We start from the raw sequence: 8,657 nt of genomic DNA on the forward strand, positions 1-8,657 counted from the left end.
CATTGTCAAACTATTTCACCTGTTTTTTGTTTTTATCTTGAATTCTCTGACCCTGCTCTGATAAAATTTTGAATATTTACATGTCCTCAAGAGTATATAGTTACATTTTGTGTAGATATACCGCACTGTATAAAACTGTTGTACCAAAGAAAGTCCAAACTTGTCTTTTTTGCAGTGTACAGCACATATGAGTGGCCTCATGAATGTGGTTAAAGACATAATGACCTAAATGATGACCTATATGTTGATATTATCACCAGAGTGTATGATAACAGTGTCCACTGGAGACTGAATCCTCAGACTTTAAAGTTTAGTATCATCTTCAGTCATTTAATTGAAAATTACACATTAATTGAGATCGTTTGCCTGGCGAGGTTGGAGAATAAGCTTCTTCTTTTTTCTCTTTGACTTGACTGTTGTCTGAATAAATCCTCATGTAAAGGGGTATTTGGGGGTTGGGTTCTGTTAAATAAATGATGACTGTTACAGTGTCGTACTGTGTGTTTTCTGGGGCAGGCTTCACCCTGTGTCTAAAGCTGTGTCTACATTTTTCATGAATAAATACGCCAATGTGTTTGTGAAAGGTTTAAATACAACAGATGAAAAACTGTTAAAGGACTTTACAAATCACATTTCAAATCTCAATAAGATGCTGTGTATGTACAAGTGGACTCTACATGGTAGGAGTAATGTCACCTTAGAGATGTCATGCTTCAGACTGGTATGGTGTAGTTAAAGTTTTTTTGTTTTGTTTTACAGGTGTTTCATTCTGCAGAGCAAACACTATAAAACTATGTACGTCATAGTGTACATTGAGACAGCAATATTTATGACAAACATCAGCATGTCAAATAATCAAAGCTCCTTACATGGGAGTTTTAACATTTCAGTTTCTCAAAATACTAAATGAGTTGCTGACCAAGGGCAGTATTGTGTTTGATATGAAAACATTACCATGCCATACGGCTTCTCTAACTCGAGCACTCTCTATGGGTCATCTCAGCATTACTTGGTCTGACATCTTCACCGCCTTTACACATCAGAGGAGCCTGTGTGGAAAGTGTGCAAAGAAGAGTGCACTTTGTTGATGTGAGGTTTGATGTTTATCTTTCGTTTTTCTTTCTCCCGCTGCTTGCAGGACTTCCCACTGCTTGGTACATTTTAATATTTTACTCCTACCACCACCATTGAGTAGAAAACTATTTGCCTACATATACAACATGGAGGCAGGAAGCTGTTACGAATGGTCTGGAAGGAGAGTTCCTGTTGCTTTGCTTCACCAGCACACAGCTTAAAATAACCTGTTTGATTTTCTGCTCTCATTCTCTGCAAGGTCAGCCTTCACGTTTGCTTTGTGCTGTGTGGATTCACTCTCAACATTACAAGTCGATCGCAGAAGCTGCACCTTCTATGTATTTTATTTCAATAAGAAAGTTGCAGCTTTTCAATATGTTCAAAAATTAATTGCCAAATAACACATACAGAATGTCATGTGCAGGCAGTGACGATGTGGAAGTCACAAGATTCACCAGTAACAGTTGTGGTCATATAATGGAGCCTATGAGAAAAACATGAGCATGAGATTGACCACATCCTTCCTCCCAAAAGTCCACAACTTATGGACTTTTTATGTCTGTTCATTGCCACTAATGGTAAGATAAAGACTAGAGAAAGATTGGTTACAGGCAGACTAATTTTTTTTTTAAAAAGGGAGGTAGATCACGTGGCGGCGGGCAAAATTGCGCTGCAATATCCCTTGGTCTGCATTGTTGTGTTAGCAAGCTAATCTTAGCACACTGTGGTATCATATTGCACATGATTTGACGCATGATCTACACACACTTACGTGACATCCAAATAAGCAATGAGTAGGTTATGTCTTTCTTATTTTCTCTAGTCCTTGACTGAAACAGCTTTATACGTAAGGCCGTCCCATCCATGTAAACATGATGTAAACACGACAACAGTACAGCTGGCGGGACTCACGCTTCTCACTCATTGTAGACAGTCATGACTCAGAGAGACATTTACACAGGGTATACTTGATTTCTGCTGTGTTCATGTGTAAAATGTTGCACATTCTTCCTTTAAGGACTCACTGCTTCCTGCAGGGAGGTTAATACTGGATTTAATTTTTTGACATGTATTCCTGTCTGTTTCACCTGTCAGTTCTGACCAATATTTTTGATCTATAGTAAATCTTTATTATGGTTAAAAATTAGATAAAAAATATTGTATTTCAAACAGACATCACTGAGTTTTGTAGCTGCCAGAGTTTCAACTTTCCTCTTTCAGGGTAATAAACATAACTAGGCTTATAGAGTTACCATAACGATTTCTTTATCACACAGTTTTTGATATTGTTGTATGAAATTATTATCAACATGAGAGTTGCAGTCTTACCAAGAATTATCTGCTTTTAGTAGGGTGGAAAGTGCACTATTTCATGTTCTATGTATATGACTTATTTTACTAACAAACACTGACTAATCATTACCACAGATGTGACAAGATTCTGTCTCTTGTTTCTTCAATATGTGCCGTCACTAACCTTGACAGAGTTTTGGTCCTCTCTGCTGTTTCACTCTCAATCTGTCTCGCCCTTGACTTCCAGCTCAACTCTTCAGCTGTTCACTCTGACCTACATGAGCAGACAGATGTACAGGGAGCAGAGGGATGTGCTGCTCCGTCAGCCACCCAGTCTGATGATGTTTGCTTCACATTTCTCCCAGAACTATACTCCACTACTGCGATAATTCTGCAGGATATTTTGATATAGCATTAATGATTTCATATCAAACCCTACAATGAAATAACATACTATAGGTTGTGATAGCACACTGAAGCAGAAGCATTAATACTCCTTCAGTGTGTCTGGCAGCTCAGGGCCAGTTGACAGATTTCACTCGAGCTGCTTATGCTAGAAATTTAAAATCGCATCTGTTCGCTGTTATCCACCACTGAAATATGTTTCAATGTTAAGCTGTATGAGGGCGTGTGTTGTGTGATGATTCCAGAAGGTACATACTGATTTTATTTGTGAAAACAGTTTTTTGGACTGGGTAATTGTCTTGTAGAAGAGTAGTGGAAGCAAAAAAAACACATTTTCTTTCCTTGTTTGAACAAACTCATCTCCCATTGACAAAGATTTGAAACGTTAAGTCGAACCTGACCCGGTTTGGAGAGAGGAAATAAAGTGAGAGGTAGAGAGCGCTTGTGTGTGTGTGCGTGTGTGCGTGTGTTAGTGTGTGTGTGTGTGTTAGTGTGTGTTTGTGTGTGTGTGTGTGTGTGTGTGTGTGTGTGTGTGCGTGTGTGTGAGAGAGAGAGAGAGAGCGAGTGTGTTGCTAGCTTGGTGGGGTCCAAAGTGTCCCACAAAGAGCAGAAAAATACAGCTTGTGTGACTTTTCCGATTTCTTTAGTTGGGTTGAAGTTTGACAGTGATGATAAATAACACTGCAGGAGCACACACCCCTCTAGTGACACACAAACACACACAGAATACACTTTCTTCTCCCTTTAACCTCTACTAATGGACTCCTAGTTTGAAGTTAATGGTCCTAGAATAAGTGCTGTATTGTCGAATTCAAAAATCTGCTATGGTTGACAATGCTATAAAAAATCAGAGCGAGTGTAGTGAAGGAGTGAACTGAAGTGTTTCATGTCACATTGGACTAATCAAAATCACACATTGGGTCAGTAGTTATCAATATACAAAGAGAAATGTACAAAGACTCAAAGTAATACTATTTCAAGAAAAGCTTTATGATGAATAGCAGCTAAAATGTGACTTCAGATTATATGTATGATGTTTGATTGTTACAGTTTATTGGCAGATGTAAGTCCAGTCAAATCTACTATCACCATCAATGTTCATTAATTCAATGTAAAATCTTGTCTAAGGACTTAGCCATCTGCCTTTTCATCGGCTAGCTGCAGGTGTGACACACTGTGCATTGATACGTTTATGGCTAAAGCAGTGCAAAATCATACAAAACAACTTATCTAGATTTTAATATATATACTCCAAGATGAATGTAGCAAGTCTAAAAGTTAAGACAGTCGCTTTTAAGCCGTCCTACCTTTGTTTGGTTTGCCTTTAAAGTTGTCCCCACAGCTTTAGCATTGTGGGGAGATATACCAGAAGAAATTCCTCCTTATATTGAAAAGATGCAACAAAATAAATGTTGTATTTTATATATCACCTAACATATTCTGACGTAACCTAATGGCAAACATCAATATTTGTATCTGTGTCATTAGAGCTTGTGTGAGGAGCTTTAGTGTGTGTTGATTTTGACGCCCCCTGTGGGCGAAGTGGTACCTTATCTATTGTCTGAACTCTTCTTGTATATGTGAAGTATTGTTTTCAGATAGAAATCCTACTCTGCTTTCGTTTAACGGTCGAAAGTATCACTCACTATGAATATTTTTCATGGAAAGATGGATGTTAAATAAGGCTGTTTCTTCAGTATGCTGTTATTTGCTTGTCTGACACCCAGCCCATGGCAGCTGTCAAAGGCGTTCGGAATAACAGAAGCATCAGTTTTAATTTCAGTGTCTCTTTCATAACCAGCTTAATACTCCAAACAGGAGCTTTAATTTAATCACATAATTCCTCCCAGTGTCTGTAACTAATGAGAGTTACGTAAGCGCTGAGAATTCTTTTCATCTCATCAGCAATCAATAATTTGAAACGGTCTGTCAAAAACAGAAAGAAATGCAGTACCTGTGGCTGTCACAAGCCTGATATGTGTCAAATGATTGGTCTATACTTACCTGACTGTGTACATTTACCTGCAGGCTTATCTGCTCACTGTTGCAAAAAAAAAAAAAAAAAGAGTAAGGTTGTTTGATGAAGTACTACAGAGGTCTCCATGACACTCTCTCTTGGTCTTGTCTGTCACCAGTCGTGAAGAGGGGGCGATTGTTTATGTGTTTGGGGGAGTGATTTGCCATTTCGCATGTTTCGATTTCAAGCTGCAGGTTTCACCAAAGATGCTCATCTGTCTTTGTTATGTACCTCTTTTACCAGTTACTAATGACTACCCGACACTTTTAGTCACAGCAAAATTAATGATTAAACTAGTTTATGTACAATATAACTTTTACCTTAACAGTTTGCTTTCGGCTTCCTGCTCACAAGAAACACAAATCAAAGGAAGTCACCTCATGACTCACCTGAAGTGTCCAATACTGTGTGGGAGGGTGCTGGTCATTTATTATTAGTCTGGTAGCTGTCCCAGTGTCTGGTTTGATGCTGACATTTAGCCCTGCACACAGTAACAAACTGACCCAATTAGTTATATAGACAACACAGAGGTTGAGGTTGGTCTTTAGAGCCACATGGTTTATTTACACAGTTGGCCGTAACTGACTGATGATCAGCTACATAAATAACATGTGCAGTCTCCTATAACTGTTCTGGGTAGAAATGAGAGTAACAGTAACAACAACCACAACAAGAAATGTCTCAATAACTGTTGTGGGATTGGTCATTAGTCTTGCATCAGCCAGCCATGTTTTATATTTGCTTTCATGTACGTCAACATTAAATATAGGAAAGTAAAAAAGCAGGGAGACCAAGCAATGATACTGTTTTTGCATAAATCAACCAAATGACCCAACAACCAATACAAAGAGAGACTCATTTATTAGTCTGGTAATCAGATCGCTGTGATGCTGGTATTTACTCACTGACAACAACACTCAATAATCTAACAGGAGGAATAAATTGAGAGGCAGCAACGAGCATAACAAAGATGTAATCAAAACTGTAATCACAGGATAATTGAAAACACAGTAGAAAATAGTTGTTTTCATTATGAGGGGTGGAACACAGTCAACACTCGTCTGCAGCCTTTCTTCCTGTCTCTTCTGTACCCACAGTGGCTATTGACCTGGAAGGAGTTAAGTTCAATACATCTGTTTTCAGGTGGTTTCTGGTGAATTTGTTTAATTCATGAAATAGTATAATCCTATGGAAATATGAATGGTTATACAAAATTGCATAGTAATCCAACCAATGGTTGTTGAGATTTTTCAATCTGTCTCTGGACCAAAGTGGTTGATCAATCCACAGACTGACTGCCTTGTTGCCATCATACCGTCATGGTCTGGAAATAACTAAGGAGGTGGACCCAATTGCAGAATCAAACTTAACTATTTATTTAAATAAAAAGTCAAAAGTCAAAAACAAGACTCACTACTCAACAAAAGGTAACAAAGGGAGCCACAAGGAATCACACAGGAGCAAGAGCAGAACTTACATCTGGGACCACCATACAACAACTTACAACTAACAATGATCTGACAACACGAGGCAAGGAACACAGACTAAATAGACACAGTGGTAATCAAACACAGGTGAGACTAATAACACAGGTGAAGACAATGAGGGCAATCAACACTGGAGGGAAACACACAGAGGCAGGAATACAATACAAGAAACACTGAGGACAACTACAAACTAAATCATGAAACACAGAGAATTCAAGACTGTAACAAAACACACTAAAACACAGAGAGACACAAGGACAAGAAATTACAAAAGAACCCAGGAAACACTAATGACTACACTAGGAAACATACAACACTAGGAAAGAATGAAACACTGAAAATATACAAAATACAAAACCAAATCATGCCACATACTGTTCATCCAACTGTGTAGCACAGTTTGTAACTACAACAGCAGTATGGGGATTTGTTTTTCATTTGTTTTGGCATTTTCCTTTACTGTACCTTTTTACCTCTGGGCCAAGGGACAGTTATGGTTCAAAGTATACAGCAGGTTGTCCACTTATCAAAAGATCAGCTTTTCCAGTCCGCAATGGAAAGTCCTTGGGCACCAAACCCTTAATTGAGGTCTGTGCTATGGGTTTGTGAGTGTGTACTTTAACAGAGTGAATGACATGTGGTATAAAGCACTGTCAATGGTTTGCACAACACAGGGGCACTATATAAGTGAAGTCCATATATTATAGTAAAAGCCTTCTCCTGTAGTACTCTTAAATACTTTGACAACCACTTCCAATATATTTTACATTTTACAGTTGAGTGATCTCTCTTTGAGCTCTGTAGAAACCATTATTGGAAGCATTTTTTTCTGACAACCTGAAAACCCTGAAGGCAGAAATTCCCTTGAACAGTTTGCCATATAATCTGCAGCTGTATATCGCTATTCACACTTTAGTATGTGTGATTTGCACAGCTGCTGTAATGATTGGTGTCATGTACTTATGTGGGTATATAGCATCATCATTGTATTCTGAAATTGGGCATTGCTGTGACAGTATTGCCAACAGTTTAGTTTTTATGAAAATAACACAAACTCTCATTGAAGTTCATTTTATTGGATGATGTTATTCTGTCTGAGGTGAAGGAGGAGGTGATAGTGGTACAGGTTTGTAGGATTGCACATTGTAGAATTTCATTAAAGTTTTATCACAGGTTGTTGTCACACGATATGTTTGATGAATGGAATCCAATTTTCAGCATTGAACTGTGCAGTGACTGTGAAACAGTACAGAGATTACGTGTGGTAAGGATCTAAAGGATCAGTAGTTTATGAATACTGAAAAGACAAAAGGCAGGCTTGTGACCTTGACTCGCTGGCTAGAGTTAAAGGCTGGGTACATCTTGATAAATAGGCTGAAAACATCCTCGCCTCTTTAAATAACCTCTGTCTGGATGTCCTTGGAAAACGATGCCACCTTCCACCTGCTCTGCGAGAGCTGATCAATGGCCAACACTGTAATGTAGAGGGTGTACTCTTTTAATGTGAAGAGGTAGAACTATTTCATTTTTAATAGAACCCCTCATAAAAGCAAACCTGTTAACTGTAAAAACATAGTAACACATGTTTGTGTTACTATGCATTAGAAGATACTTTGACGTGTGAGAGTCTAATTGACAGAAAATATACAAAATAATGGAAAGGATGCATATTTTTTTGAGAAAACTCCACAAATTAAAGTTTAAAAATCCACACAACAGTAACATGGAAAAGAGTAACTCTTACCATTAAAATAAGGAAGACATGCATTTCTGCATTTCTTAAAAAGGTTTGAAGTGGACCTAAAAGCAAGACCGGAAAACAGGGTGGTGGGTAAAAGGGGTATTTATTAAGGTGAGGCTGGTGAAGGCTGGTGAGGCTGGTGAAGGCTGGTGAGGCTGGTGAAGGCTGGTGAGGCTTGAAATGAGAGGCTTGAATGAGAGGCTGGGTGGTGAGGCGCTGGAGCTCGTTGGTTGGAGGCACTGGGGAAAAAAGAAGACAAGGGATAATGAGTCATAGGTAATTCGAATGTACAGCCAGTCTTACTGTTTCTGAAAAGCCGATCTACCACAGTGTAGGCGGAAATAATCTGGCAGCTTGGGAGAGGTGAACCAGGGTATAAATGCTGCAGCCGGTGATTACAGATGACGATCAGGTGAGTGATTGCAGAGAGCTCCAGCAGCCAATAAGCCACAGCCAGCCTCTAAAAGAAAAAACACAAGCTCCAAACCAAAAGCAAACCAGGAAAAATACACAAAAATGTCCAACCACCACACATTTCATTGCCTTGAAGATTTGTTAAGTTGATGGCGTGGTAATGATTCTTGTTATGCTCATCCATGCTGTTGGGTATACGCTTAAAGTCTGCAACGTTCAGATGAAT

Source organism: Labrus mixtus, chromosome 1, assembly GCF_963584025.1.
Source record: "Labrus mixtus chromosome 1, fLabMix1.1, whole genome shotgun sequence".
NCBI lineage: Eukaryota > Metazoa > Chordata > Actinopteri > Labriformes > Labridae > Labrus > Labrus mixtus.